Here is a 15,431-nt window from a genome sequence, read left to right as displayed (position 1 = left end):
AAATGTGTGATAATACGGGCCTGAGTGTGCTGTGAGGGAGTGCATCTTGTCCCGCAACAAGAACTTCCCTCAAGGGGGTGGACGTGCCCTAACCTATCCCTGTTCCACCACCCTGCCCAGCACACTCCACCCATTGCCTGCAGGGTAACCCACTCTCTCAGGCACTCCTCCATTCCACTGATCCACTTCACCACTAGTCTCCCTTCCTCTGACACTAATTAACAGGAGCATACACCAGGATATACGTTGCTTCACTCACCCTCAAACTTCCCATTACACTGTTAACCTGGGCAAGCCTCCATGCAAGCTCTTCCATTCTAAGCCCCTCCAAGGATCGATCGACTTGGATGTGTAAGCCTTGAAATGTTTGAGAATAGCCTTATAAGTGACAAAATATTTAAAACTCGCTATCTCAACCCAAGAAGAACCCATAACACCTAGTCATCAGAGTATATATATTTTTCCTGTTCCCTTGTTTTCTTCTTTCTTTTCTCTTCCTTTTATTTTTCTCCTTGTTTCTTGTTTCTCGTTACCAGGTTGCTTTTTTATTAATTTTCGTCTTACTTTGTCTTTCCTTTTCACCGCTTTCCTTGAGGTTAGTGAAATGTGGATGAATGTTTCCGTAGAGTTTATCCGGTGTGAATATGAGTGGAAGAATTTCTAGAACGGTGATTTGCGAGTGAAATAATTACCTCCGTGCGTCCTGCCTCCTCTCCTCCAATCCATTCTTCCTCCCCAGATCATTCTCTATTTCCATTTCCTTTTCTTCCTTTTTTTTTGGAGGTTTTGGTGATTGCTTTCGAGTCACTGCACGAGGAGGCGAAGCCCTTAGGACTTCAAGTCTCCTGGGCCAAGACCAAGTTACAGGTGTTTGGAGGCTTGCTGGATGAAACAGTACAGTCTGTTCATGCGAGTGGCGGGGACACTTGAGACCCCGGAAAATCCAGACAAAATTACTCCTAGGGTCTTAAAAGAAATCAAACATCAAATTTGTAAACCGCTCTCCATCATATTCAATAAATCTTTAACAGCTGGAAAAGTTCCGTCGGATTGGAAACTAGCAAATGTCACACCAATTTTCAAAAAGGGGGACAAGTCTCATCCAGGAAACTATCGACCAATTAGCCTGACATCGATTGTTTGTAAGTTAATGGAGACTATCATTCGCGACAATATGGTGAAATTCTTCGAAGAAAATAATATAATAAATAATTCGCAACATGGCTTCCGTAGTAAACGTTCGTGTTTAACTAACTTACTTGATTTTTTCATTATATTTTTGAGGTGTTCGATGAAAGCAGATCAGTAGATATCATATATCTGGATTTTCAAAAGGCATTTGATAAGGTCCCCCACCAACGATTGCTCAGTAAACTATTGGCGCACGGTATCTCAGGTAACATTCACAATTGGCTTGTGGACTGGCTCTCTGAGCGGAAACAGAGAGTAGTTCTAAACGGTGTTACATCTAACTGGCTCGATGTCAGAAGCGGCGTACCTCAAGGATCAGTGCTTGGTCCCATGCTCTTCTTAATTTATGTTAATGATATCGATGATGGGCTCACTTGCAAAGTATCAAAATTTGCTGATGACACAAAAATTGCTAGTAAAGTAACTGCGACACTCGACGAAGAAGCTTTACAATCAGATCTAGATCGACTTGCACGTTGGGCCAATCAATGGCAAATGAAATTTAAAGTTGACAAATGTAGTGTTGCACATCGGAAAAAATAACAATCACGTTCGGTACGTAATGAATGGCCAACAACTTTCTGCAGTAAGTAAAGAAAAGGATCTTGGAATCACTATATCAAGCGATTTAAAGCCCGGTCAGCATTGTTCAGAGGTAGTTAAAACTGCAAACAAATTGGTTGGCTTCATCGGACGAGTCTTTAAAATAAATCGGAAAAAGTAATATTAAAACTGTATAATTCGTTGGTTCGACCCCGTCTAGAGTACTGTGTACAGTTTTGGTCTGCCTACTGCAGAAAAGACATAGAAAAGTTGGAACGGGTTCAACGAAGAGTAACAAAGATGATTCCTAGGTTGAGAAATTTATCATATGAACAAAGGCTTAAAGAAGTAAATTTATTCAGTCTATCAAAACGAAGAATGCGAGGCGATCTAATAGAGGTGTTTAAAATGTTTAAAGGATTCAGTGATATTAATGCGGAAGATTACAACTGATCGATCAAATAGAACAAGAAGAAATCACAATTTGAAGATAAGTGGTAAAAGATTCTCGTCGCACGAAGCTAAACACTTCTTCTTGAATTGAGTCGTTGATGTTTGGAACTCTCTACCCTGTGATGTCATTGATAGTACAACAGTTACGGCCTTCAAGAATAGATTAGACAAGTATTTTGTATCCAACCAGCAACTAAAATATTACTCATTGTCGTAATAACGTTAAGTTCTTTCGAATACTGGTGTCCTTGTCCGCTTTTATCGCCCGGTTAGTGGTAGCAGTAATGGTAGTTCTTTCCTCTTTCCTACATAATTTCCATACAGTTTTTCCATGCTGCATGGTTCTTTTTCCTTTCCTGTCAGCCTTGGCTGGAGGGATGGGGGGAGGGGAGGAGCCTTCGCCTTTGCTGTCCTTCATCTTCCACCTTTGATTAGATAGTTAGTGTAACTTGTCACAAACAGCCTCGTAAGGACCAGCAGGTCTGCTGTTGCTTGTTCTTCCTTTGGATTCCTTTGTGTTCCTTTGTAACGTAGTTGATAACAACGGTGAGTCTTGCCAGGAAGTCTTAACTCTTCAGCACTCGCTCAGCACTAGTATATGGCGTTGTCGATACCTGTGTAGTAGTACAAAGATCCGGATCTTCAAGTCCCTTGTGCTCCCTGTCTTACTCAATGGGTGTGAGACATGGACACTGGATGGGGACTTAGAGAGGCGGATTGATGCCTTTGGTAATGTGTGTGTACGCAGAATCATGGGATATTGCTGGAATGACTTTGTGTCAAACCGACGACCACTACGTGAGACCGATTCGACCCGCATAGTCCGTCAACACCAAATCCGGCTATACGGGCACGTGGCACGTAACTCAGAAGCTGATCCTGCTCATCGGGTTGTCTCTGTAAGAGACATTCCTGAGTGGAGGAGGCCAAGGGGACCGCCACGGAGTTCGGGGCTTGAGCAAGTCGATAGATCCTGCCGGGAGGTACTCAGGATGGAAAGGGGGCCTGCATGGGGACTCCCCCAGAGGGGCCCCTGGACTTGGCATCGTGGGGTGGGCGAGGCGACGCGCCCCCCGGCGTATGGTCCCATTAATTGATTAATTGATTGATTCTTTTCTTTCCTCCTTCCCTCCTTACATACTCCTTTTCTTCTTCCTGCCTTTCCCTCCTTCAGCATTCTCTTCTCCCATTCTTCTCATCTTTTCCTCCTTCCATCTTTCTTGTTCTCTTAGGCCGGATTCCCACTATTCCGCTTTCACGTTTCCGTCGACATTAATGACGTCAAAATGACGTCACCAAAACAGCGGCCGCGCGGCACGGATGAGATACACTCCGTTGTGGTGTCATTAGACATCCCGTATCGTGAGACATCCCATCCAGAATACATACATGAATTTCGACATGGTACCGTGTCTTTTGTCGACTACTCCTCGAGATCTGTCCCACCTAAGTTTATTTATATTATTATGAAAGCAAATGATGACGTATATGATATGTGTATATAACTAGGATATCAACAATCACTCTTGTTCTTCTTTTGACCTGTTCCGCTTTGCATCGCTTTTTAGGTCCTCCTTGGTACTTTTTTTTACACTTCGATGCTTCACTTAGTTACTCTGTGATAGTAAAGATTGGGTTCCGCGATGCGAGTTAGGGATAGGATGTCTCATGATACGGGATGGCAGACGACACCACACCGGGTTCCGTTGATGACGTTATTGATGGTCGACGGAAACATGAAGACGGAATAGTGGGAACCCGGCCTTATTCCTCCTCCTCTCTTTTTCCCTTCCTCCTTTCTTCTTTCCTTCATACTTTCCCCATTTTCTCTCCTCTCTTTGCTTCCCATATCTTTTTCCTCCAATTCTTTTCTTCTCTCTTCGCCTCTTCCTGTTCTTCCCTTCTTTACTCGTCTTCCTCTTGCCCTTCTTCTTTCCTCCCATCATGTGCCTCCTTCCCTTCTTGCTCTGTCTCTCTTTTTCCCTCTCCTTCGCTACTTTTTTCTTCCCTCCTTCATTCACCTTATTACTCTTCTTTATCCTTTCTTCTTCTTCCTCCTCTGCCCGCTCCCCATCGTCGCTGCCCGCTCTCCGTCGCTGCCCGCTTCCCACTTCGAGAGGTTACGGGGTCACGCGCTCCTCGCTCCCCGTTCCCATCCTCGTGGATTGGGTTACGCTGTTGCAGACGTCTTTAGTACTCGCCGCTTGTTACAAAGTGTTGTTAGCCAAACGATTTTGCGATCCTGCTGTGCGCTGAATGCTGACTACTGTACTGTGAGCTGGCTGTGCTGTGCGCTAAGTCTGTGTACTGACTGTGAGATGTGTGCTGAGTCTGTGTGCTGATTGTTGTGCCGTGTTGCTTTACGCCGAGACTGTGAGCTGTCTACAGTACGTGTGCTGTGTGAGCTGATAGTTTTGCGAACGACGTTGTGCTTCGCAGAAAGGTTAAGTGTTTGCCCTTAATTTTACTACCTCTTCCCTGTATCTACCTTTTCGACGTAGCGATCAGTAAACATATATACACATATACACAAAACATTAGTGCTACACTCCGTCCTATTTATTGCTATTTCCATATTCCACGTGGCGACGCTCCACTCCCTGGTGTGGAGAGCGACCTGACCTGACTTTTCCCCAGAGACTTACTTAATCTCATAATTACCCCCCACCAGCCACTCTCTCTCTCTCTCTCTCTCTCTCTCTCTCTCTCTCTCTCTCTCTCTCTCTCTCTCTCTCTCTCTCTCTCTCTCTCTCTCTCTCTCTCTCTCTCTCTCTCTCTCTCTCTCTCTCTCTCTCTCTTTCTCTCCTTCCACACTCGCTCTGTCGCTCCTCCTTCGCTCTCGCTCCCCCCCTCTCTCTCTCCCTCCCCTATCCCGTTCCCCCTCTCTCTCTCTCTCTCCCTGCTTCGCCCTCTTCCTCCCTCCATCCCCATCTCCCTCCCTCCGACGCTCTCTCTCTCTGTGCCGAGTGCGATTACGTGCTGTGCTGCGTGCAGGTTATTGTCTGCCGAGTTGTTAGCTGCTTGCAGTGGTTTGCTGAGTGCCTGTGCTGATTGCTGTGCCACCACGTGCTTGCTGGACAGGATTAAGTGTTACCCTTACTTTTACCACCTCTATCTGCCTGTACAGACGTCAAAAAAAGTATCGGTGCACAGGAGGTGCGATGCCTATAGCAAACATTCGAGCATCCGCTGATATTGTGGGAGGGTTGGCATGCCTGACTGTGGCTTGTTCGTAAAATTCGAACCACACAGCGAGTGTTTCATAACTCAGATCCAAAAAACATTTCAAAGACTGACAGGAAGTTTACGTGGTTATCTTCGTATCATGGTCATGCCAATCAACATGGAAACATCACAGGCGACACGAGGGGCTGTCGTAGCCCTCCATGCTAGGGGTGTCACCATTACTGATATTGGCCGTCAGCTTCATATTCACCGGAACACAGCAGCACGGCGGATTCGGCGGCACGCAGACACACGTGCTACAGACGACATGCCACGAGTCGGGCGCCCACGTTGCACCACCGCAGGTGAAGACCAGGTTAATTGTTAATTTTTGGTGATATAATACAGTCTATAATAAAATATTAGTCTGTAATATTAGATAATGTGGATAATAACATGTTGACTATAACTGGATACGGTAATATATGGTGTAATACAATGACATCCCGTGTTACTGCTTACCAAGCACCATACCATAAGGATTGTGTGTTTGTGGTTTTATATCTAGGCTATAAATAACCCCATCGATGATGACCCATTCACACCTGTTGTCGACATTCACCGTGACCAGGGTCTGCAGTGCAGCACGCAAACCATACGCAACAAGCTTCACAGCAGGGATTGCCGAGGTCGCAGGCCAGCCACAAAGCAGAAACTAAACGAGCGTAACATGGAGCAGCGCATGGAGTATGCGCTCGAGTATGCTGACATGCCAGCAGAGTGTAGTCTTTTGTGATGAAAAGAGTTCCTACTCGGATGGCACATAAGCAGCACAATATGTTTGGCGGACATGTGGCACCATGTTCTCTCTCTCTCTCTCTCTCTCTCTCTCTCTCTCTCTCTCTCTCTCTCTCTCTCTCTCTCTCTCTCTCTCTCTCTCTCTCTCTCTCTCTCTCTCTCTCTCTCTCTCTCTCTCTCTCTCTCTCTCTCATGGATACGTAAACAAGTTGGTGGTTACTACAGGTGCCTGTATCCACCCCCACAGATTTGTGTTGTCTGTCTTCTGTCTACTACTAGTTAGAGTAATTATAGTTATGCTAGCATGACTATAATTAACTAACTTTGAATATCAAGGACAAGACATAGACTTGGTTGGCTGCAATACACCTTTCCATATCAGTTACAGATGAGGTTTTATGTGACTACTACATAAATGGTTATAATGTTTCAGATACGACATTAAAAATGTAATTGCTAGCAGCAGGAGCGGGCGTGTCTCTGCAGGGTTATTTGGATGGATGCATGCCAGTGCCGTTGGGGAGTTGGCTGATGTTGGACCGGGATATTTAACAGGTGATAAGTATGTTGAAATCCTGGAGGAGGTCCTTCTTCCCACGGTAGAGACATTGCTGTTCCCCGAGGGGGAGCCTTTCTACCTTCGCCAGGATAACAGCCCAATCCACACATGCCGGGTTGTTGAAGAGTAGTTTGGCCGACATCCAAACGTCACTCTGGTGCCACATCCACCCAAATCGCCAGACCTCAACCCTATCGAGCACATCTGGGCAACAAAGGTCCGACATATGCCTGAGCGGGACCGGGGACGGAGCCGTGCTGCTGTCGTCAGAAGTGCACTGCAAACATGGGAGCACCTCCGTCGTCCACTTGGGCAAGAAATGACTAGTGCGTTGGTGGCATCCATGCCTAAACGGCTGAATGCTGTCTTAGCAGCAGGTGGTGCCTATACGGCTTATTAATATATTAATAAAAAATTGAAACACGCGTTGTTATATTTCTCCTAAAAGTAGTATTAACAGCAAACATATTGCTAGAGTGTTATAACAGCATAATTATGACTATGAGTAATAACAGCTATTATATACGCATGACCCGTATTCGACTACCATGTTGTATAGTTCACATACCCCATTTCATAGGTAAAGTGCAGTTATGGTTTTCCACATGTAAAGTGTTACGGTAAAAAACACGTGACAGTGTTATGTTGCATTATCGACGCACGCAGATATGCCGTTACACGTAACCACATAATGTGAACCTGTATGTAATATCACGCTGGCTGGGGGGGCTTCGTGGTGCAGTGGTTAGCACACTCGACTCACAACCGAGAGAGCCCGGGTTCGATTCCCGGGCGGAGTAGAAACATTTGGGCGGCTTTTCCGATACCCTACACCCCTGTCCACCCAGCAGTGAATGGGTACCAGGTATTAATCGGGGGTTGTGTCCCGTCTCCTGGGATCTGTTCCCTTCTCCTATAATTCCTTCCCCTCCAGTCTCTCTCCGGCATATGACCTCAGATGTTGCGCCGACTAAACAAAACTTTCCTTTCACGCTGGCTGGTGATTTATGGCATTCACCTCACAGCAGGGCTACCAACGTGTATCAAGTCGGCCACTTCTTTTCATCGTCTTTCGTTCCGTGGTGTCACAATGATTCCTACTTATAGTGCACCGATACTTTTTTTGACGTCTGTACCTACCCTCTCTACGTAGCACCTTGTAAAACATATATACGCACATTCACAAAACACATTGTTACACTTTCTGCCATATTTATTACATATTTCCAGATACCACGCCAACAGCACTCCCTCACAGGTGTGGGAGTGACCTGCCGCGACCTGACCCGATTATTCCCCTGAGACACCAATTTTCTTAACTACCCCCTCACCAGCGTCGCTGTTCCTCCTCTCCTCTCCTCTCCCCTTCTCTCTCTCTCTCTCTCTCTCTCTCTCTCTCTCTCTCTCTCTCTCTCTCTCTCTCTCTCTCTTTTAAATCTCTCTCTTTAAAAATCACTTACTCACTCAGCAGGACACATTTGTCCCCTTGTGCGAGAAGCGAATTAACACTAATAAAAGTCCACCTTGGTTTAATAGCGAAATTAAACACTCAGTCAAGGAGAGAAAATTGTCTTACAGGTTAAAGAAAGACCAAAGCACGCCCGAAAACATTAGACTTTACAATGATGCAAGGCGACGATTAAAAAGATTAGTGCATCAGGCAAAGCGTAGATATGAAGAAAATATTGCAGCCAACTGTAAAAATAATCCGAAATCCTTCTTCAGTTACATAAACAACAGAAAGGCGATCAGAAGTGGAATTGGACCTTTAACAAACAGCGACGGTGCACTAGTGACTGACAGCCAACACGTTGCAAACCTATTAAATAATTACTTTTCCTCGGTGTTTAATAATAACAGTCCTCCCACCACCACCACCAACACCAGTACTAATGTAAATCCCGAGCATGCATTGTCTAACTTTGAAATAAAACCCGATGAAGTCCTTAAAGCCCTCAAATCACTTAAAAGAAATAAAAGTCCTGGACCTGATAAAGTATATCCAACTCTGCTGAAAGAAACAAAGAGCGAAATACTCTCCTCCCTCACAACCGTATTCAATATGTCCTTGCGACAAGGCATTGTCCCTTCAGATTGGAAAAAGGCTAACGTGACACCGATTTTTAAGAAAGGAGACAAAAAAGTACCAGGTAATTACAGGCCCATTAGTCTAACTTCGGTTGTAGGTAAGCTACTTGAGGGCATAATTAGACAAAATTGTGAGTTACCTTGAAAGCCACTCATTAATTGGGGACTCACAACATGGCTTCCGAAACAAAAGATCCTGCCTATCAAATCTATTAACCTTTTATAACGACCTCTTCACTGTTTATGACGTAACCAAATCACTGGACGTAGTCTATCTTGATTTCCAGAAAGCGTTTGATAAAGTCCCGCATCATAAATTACTTTACAAATTAAAGCAAATAGGTATTGACGGTCAGGTAAACCAATGGATCGCGAATTGGTTGAGCAACAGACAACAAAGAGTAGTGATTGACGGAATTAACTCAGAGTGGGCGCCGGTCACTAGTGGCGTCCCTCAGGGCTCGGTTCTTGGTCCAGTGCTCTTCATTATTTACATCAACGACGTGGATGTTGGACTCAATAACCGCATTAGTAAATTTGCAGACGACACAAAGATTGGTAACTCGGTTCTCACTGACGAAGACAGGCAAAGCCTCCAAGAGGATTTGCACAAAATTTCAGCTTGGTCGGATAGATGGGAGATGCCCTTTAACGTAGACAAGTGCCAGGTCCTTCAAGTTGGAACGAGGAATAAGAAGTTTGATTACGAAATGCGCGGCGTTAAACTCAAAAGTGTTCAATGCGTCAAGGACTTGGGGGTCAAAATCGCGTCAAACCTCAAATTCTCACAGCAATGCATCGATGCAGCAAATAAAGCGAACAGAATGTTGGGCTTCATTAAAAGAAACTTTTTTATATAAGAATAAAGATGTAATACTCCCGCTCTACAACAGTTTAGTCAGACCCCACTTGGAATATGCGGTACAGTTTTGGTCTCCCCACCATGCAAAGGATATTGCTAAATTAGAAGGTGTTCAGCGTCGGGCAACGAAAATTATCCCTTCCTTGCGCAACAAATCCTACGAAGAAAGGCTTTCTACCCTTAACATGTTCTCTCTTGAGAAACGTCGCCTCCGAGGAAAACTGATCGAATGTTTTAAAATACTTAATGGTTTCACGAATGTAGACAGATCAACATTGTTTATGATCGATGACACTTTGCGCACGAGGAACAATGGCGTAAAACTCAGATGTAGACAAGTAAATTCAGACTGCACCAAAATTTTCTTCACCAACGTTGTAGTGCGAGAATGGAATAAGCTCCCATCATCAGTGGTCCAGTGTAACACGATTGACTCCTTCAAAAATAAGCTCGACCGTCACTTCCTTCAACTTAATATCAGAGTAGAAATGCAACGTTTTGGAGTCTTCTGATTAATGTAAAAATCACTTAGGTTTAAGGACAGACCACCAAGTCTGACCATGGGGTCTGTGGTCTGTTTTTGTATGTTAATCTATGTTTATCTCTCTCTCTCTCTCTCTCTCTCTCTCTCTCTCTCTCTCTCTCTCTCTCTCTCTCTCTCTCTCTCTCTCTCTCTCTCTCTCTCTCTCTCTCTCTCTCTCTCTCTCTCTCTCTCTCTCTCTCTCTCTCTCTCTCTCTCACAGCCCCCATATCGACTGGGCGACACAGTCAGGTACAGAAGGCGAGTCACATATAAAGATAGAATTTCTAGAAGAAAATTATCTAAGCGAAATGGTTTCTGAGCCAACTCGACAAAATAATATACTCGACCTTGTTATAACGACCCAAGATAACCTAGTCAGTAGTGTCACGGTAGGAGAACACCTCGGTTTTTGCGATCATAAATTAGTGCGCGTCGACATTAGAGCTCAATCATCAGTGACTGAAAATAAAGTAAAGGTGCCCAATTTCAAAAGAGCTAACTTCGTAGAAATCCGACAAAAACTAACAGAAATACAACTATCAGATGACGGCAACGTAGATGAAGTCTGGCTAAGCCTTAAAACTCACTTACTCACTCAGCAGAACACATTCGTCCCCTTGTGCGAGAAGCGAATTAACACTAATAAAAGCCCACCGTGGTTTAATAGCGAAATTAAACAATCAGTCAATGAGAGAAAATTGCTTTACAGGTTAAAGAAAGAACAAAGCACGCCCGAAAACATTAGACTTTATAATGATGCCAGACGACGAGTAAAAAGACTAGTAGGTCAGGCAAAGCGTAGATATGAAGAAAATATTGCAGCCAACTGTAAAAATAATCCGAAATCTTTCTCCAGTTACATAAACAACAGAAAGGCGATCAAAAGTGGTATTGGACCTTTAACAAACAGCGACGGTGCACTAGTGACTGACAGCCAACACATTGCAAACCTCTTAAACAATTACTTTTCCTCGGTGTTTAATACTAACAGTCTTCCTCTCGCTACCACCAACACCAGCACTATTGTAAATCTCGAGCATGCATTGCCTACTTTTGAAATAACAACCGATGAAGTCCTTAAAGCTCTCCATTCACTTAAAACAAATAAAAGTCCCGGACCCGACAAAGTATATCCTATACTGCTTAAAGAAACAAAGAGCGAAATACTCTCCTCCCTCACTACCGTATTCAATATGTCCTTGCGACAAGGCATCGTCCCTTCGGATTGGAAAAAGGCTAACGTGACACCAATTTTTAAGAAAGGAGACAAAAAAATACCAGGTAACTACCGACCCATTAGTCCAACTTCAATGGTAGGTAAGCTACTCGAGAGCATAATTAGAGACAAAATTGTGAGTTACCTCGAAAGCCACTCATTAATTGGGGATTCACAACATGGCTTCCGTAACAAAAGATCCTGCCTATCAAACCTACTGACCTTTTATAACGATCTCTTCTCAATTTATGACGTAACCAAATCAGTGGACGTAGTCTATCTTGATTTCCAGAAAGCGTTTGATAAAGTCCCACATCATAAATTACTTTATAAATTAAAGCAAATAGGCATTGACGGTCAAGAAAACCAATGGATCGCGAATTGGTTGAGCAACAGACAACAAAGAGTTGTGATTGACGGATTTAACTCAGAGTGGGCGCCGGTCACTAGTGGCGTCCCTCAGGGCCCGGTTCTTGGCCCAGTGCTCTTCATTATTTACATCAACGACGTGGATGTTGGACTCAATAATCGCATTAGTAAATTTGCAGACGACACAAAGATTGGTAACTCAGTTCTCACTGACGAAGACAGGCAAAGCCTCCAAGAGGATTTGCACAAAATTTCAGCTTGGTCGGATAAATGGGAGATGCCCTTTAACGTAGACAAGTGCCAGGTCCTTCAAGTTGGAAAAAAAAAAGAAGTTCGATTACGAAATACGCGGCGTTAAACTCACAAGCGTTCAATGCGTTAAGGACCTGGGGATTAAAATCGCGTCAAACCTCAAATTCTCACATCAATGCATCGATGCAGCAAATAAAGCGAACAGAATGTTGGGCTTCATTAAAAGAAACTTTTTATTCAAGGATATAGATGTAATACTTCCGCTCTACAATAGTTTAGTCAGACCCCACTTGGAATATGCGGTACAGTTTTGGTCTCCCCACCATGCAAAGGACATTGCTAAACTAGAAGGTGTTCAGCGTCGAGCAACAAAAATGATCCCTTCCTTGCGCAACAAATCCTACGAAGAAAGGCTTTCCACCCTTAACATGTTCTCTCTTGAGAAACGTCGCCTCCGAGGAAAACTGATCGAATGTTTTAAAATACGTAATGGTTTCACGAATGTAGACAGATCAACATTGTTTATTGTTTATGATCGATGACACTTTGCGTACGAGGAACAATGGCGTAAAACTCAAATGTAGACAAGTAAATTCAGACTGCACCAAATTTTTCATCAGCAACGTTGTAGTGCGATAATGGAATAAGCTCCCATTGCCAGTGGTCCAGTGTAACACGATTGACTCCTTCAAAAACAAGCTCGACCGTCACTTCCTTCAACTTAATATCAACTAGAGTTGAAATGCAACGTTTTGGAGTCTTCTGATTAATGTAGAATCACTTAGGTTTAAGGACAGACCACCTAGTCTGGACCATGGGGTCTGTGTGGTCTGATTTTATATGTAAATCTATGTAAATATGTCTTCGGTGTTCCTAAATATTTTTTTATGATTCATTCGTTTTATTTAGTATGTCCACACATTGTTCTTTCTCTCTTTCTTACTTTTTTTTCTCTCTTGTCTCCTCCCTCTCCTTCTTATGCATCTTTCTTCTTTTTGAGAGAGAGAGAGAGAGAGAGAGAGAGAGAGAGCGAGAGAGAGAGAGAGAGAGAGAGAGAGAGAGAGAGAGAGAGAGAGAGAGAGAGAGAGAGAGAGAGAGAGAGAGAGAGAGAGAGAGAGAGAGAGAGAGAGAGAGAGAGAGAGAGAGAGAGAGAGAGAGAGAGAGAGAGAGAGAGAGAGAGAGAGAGAGAGAGAGAGAGAGAGAGAGAGAGAGAGAGAGAGAGAGAGAGAGAGAGAGAGAGAGAGAGAGAGAGAGAGAGAGAGAGAGAGAGAGAGGATGAGGATGCTTGACATTTTAACGGATGTCGAACTTGGGTCGTCACTTATTAATATAAACAAACTCACACACACACACACACACACACACACACACACACACACACACACACACACACACACACACACAGTCACACGCAGGAAGCCACGATGAACGCCACGCTGTCCTTACTCTTCCTGCTTCTTATGGCAGCGTTCCTGGCGCTCGGAGCTTCCCTCAGCCACACCCTGGACCCGCGCTGCCCCGCCAGTACTTCCATCTCGGGGGCTGAGGAATCGGCGCACATTACCACCGTGGATTATGGGTGGAACTACATTAAGGCATACTTCTTCGTGCACCCCGATTCAGACTTCAAGGGCGTCAGCCTCGAGGCGGCGGGCGATGGCTGGCGGCGCGACGCCTGGTTCATGCTGGAGAACACTTGCTTCCCTCAGAACGAAGAGTGGTGGTGGTTGTTGGCACGTGTAGAAAGACCCCTGAACACAAACAATGTTCTTATGCTTAAAGTATCGGCTGGTAAGTGTAGTTCTCAGTGTAAAATGAAGGGCCACTTCCCTGGTGACCTGAGACTTATTGTTATGGCGCACGGGCCCTCAAGGTTGAGATTTACGGACCCGGACCCATGCACTGCCGTACTAATTACATCAGGAGAATATATAACGCAAAGCTGCAAAAATCCTCCAGCCCCGAAACCCGAAGCCTTGTCTTTGTGGTGGTGGGGTAAAAAACACACCACCACCACCACCACCACCACCCTCAGCCCCGCCCTGGACCAGCGATGCCCTGCCGATACTACAATCTCGGGGGGTGAGGAATGGGCGAACACCACCACCGTGCAAGAAAGGGGGGAATGCCACAACAAATACTTGTTCGTACAGCCGGATCCGGGCTTCAAGGGCGTCAGCCTCGTGGCGGCGGGCGATGGCTGGCGGCACGACGCCTGGTTCAAGCTGAACAATTCTTGCTTCCCTCAGGACGCACAATGGTGGGGGTTGTCAGCATATGTAGAGAGAGAAAAAAATAATGCCTTACTTGTGTTTAGAGTATCGGTTGGTGAGTGTAGTCTGGATTGCGTCAGAGAAGGCCGCTTCCCTGGTGACATAAATGTTAATCTTGAGGCTCAGGGGACCTCAAGGTGGAGATTAGAGGACCCGGGGCCATGTGGTGTTGAACGCCATACAGTGCAATGGTCCTCAAGGATAAGCTGTATTAAGCCTCTAGTCCCTAAGACCACCACTACCACCACCACCAAAATGACGGAGGTAGTCACAGTTGCGGTTGTCATGATTGTGGTGATTATTGTTGTTGCTGCAGTGTTGGTGGTGGCAAAGAGGTGTATCCGGCAGCGAGGGCTCCGGGTGCCGCCGTGGCGCGAACTGGCCGCCTCCTGGGGCGTTGGCCACAAGGCTGCGGAGCCGCCCAGGGTCGCCGTGGTGGTTCCGCGCGAGCCGCCACAGCGCGGGCTGGCCGTCTCCTGGGGCGTTGGCCACAAGGCTGCGGAGCCGCCCAGGGTCGCCGTGGTGGTGCCGAGCGAGCCGCCACAGCGCGGGCTGGCCCCCTCTTGGGACGTCGGCCACAAGGGTGCGGAGCCGCCCAGGGTCGCCGTGGTGGTGCCGCGCGAGCCTCCGCGGCAGGAGGAGCCCGGCTATCTGTACATGGGCGGCAAGGAGGACGAGGAACACATATACGAGGACATGCACGCGCTTGCACCCTGCCAACAGTACGAAAATTTAGGCTTCGATGATGGTGAATACCTCTCCCCGAGGCGCGCCCCCCCGGGCACACCCTCAGGGGTCACGGAGGACGAAGAGAACACTTACGAGGTGATCGACGAGCCTGCACCCTGCAGCCAGTACGAGAATGTAGGCCGCAATGATGCTGCTTACCAGCGGCACGCCCCCCGGGGACACCCTGAGGGGTCAAGGAGGACTGAGGGCGTGCCTCAATGACCTCGCTCCCGGCGCACTGGGGCCACAGCTGCTACAACACCCAGGCCAGCACGCCACTCGCCCCGCCGTGCTGGGGGGAGCCTGGTGGTGATAATGATGACGTTGAGGAGGAAGAGGAGGAGGAGGAGGAGGAGGAGGATATTTCTCCTCTCCGTGTGTACAGGAACGCGTCGCCAAGGCGAGAGAAA

Source organism: Eriocheir sinensis, chromosome 11 (assembly GCF_024679095.1).
Source record: "Eriocheir sinensis breed Jianghai 21 chromosome 11, ASM2467909v1, whole genome shotgun sequence".
Classification (NCBI taxonomy): domain Eukaryota; kingdom Metazoa; phylum Arthropoda; class Malacostraca; order Decapoda; family Varunidae; genus Eriocheir; species Eriocheir sinensis.
This window is presented reverse-complemented; position numbering follows the sequence as displayed.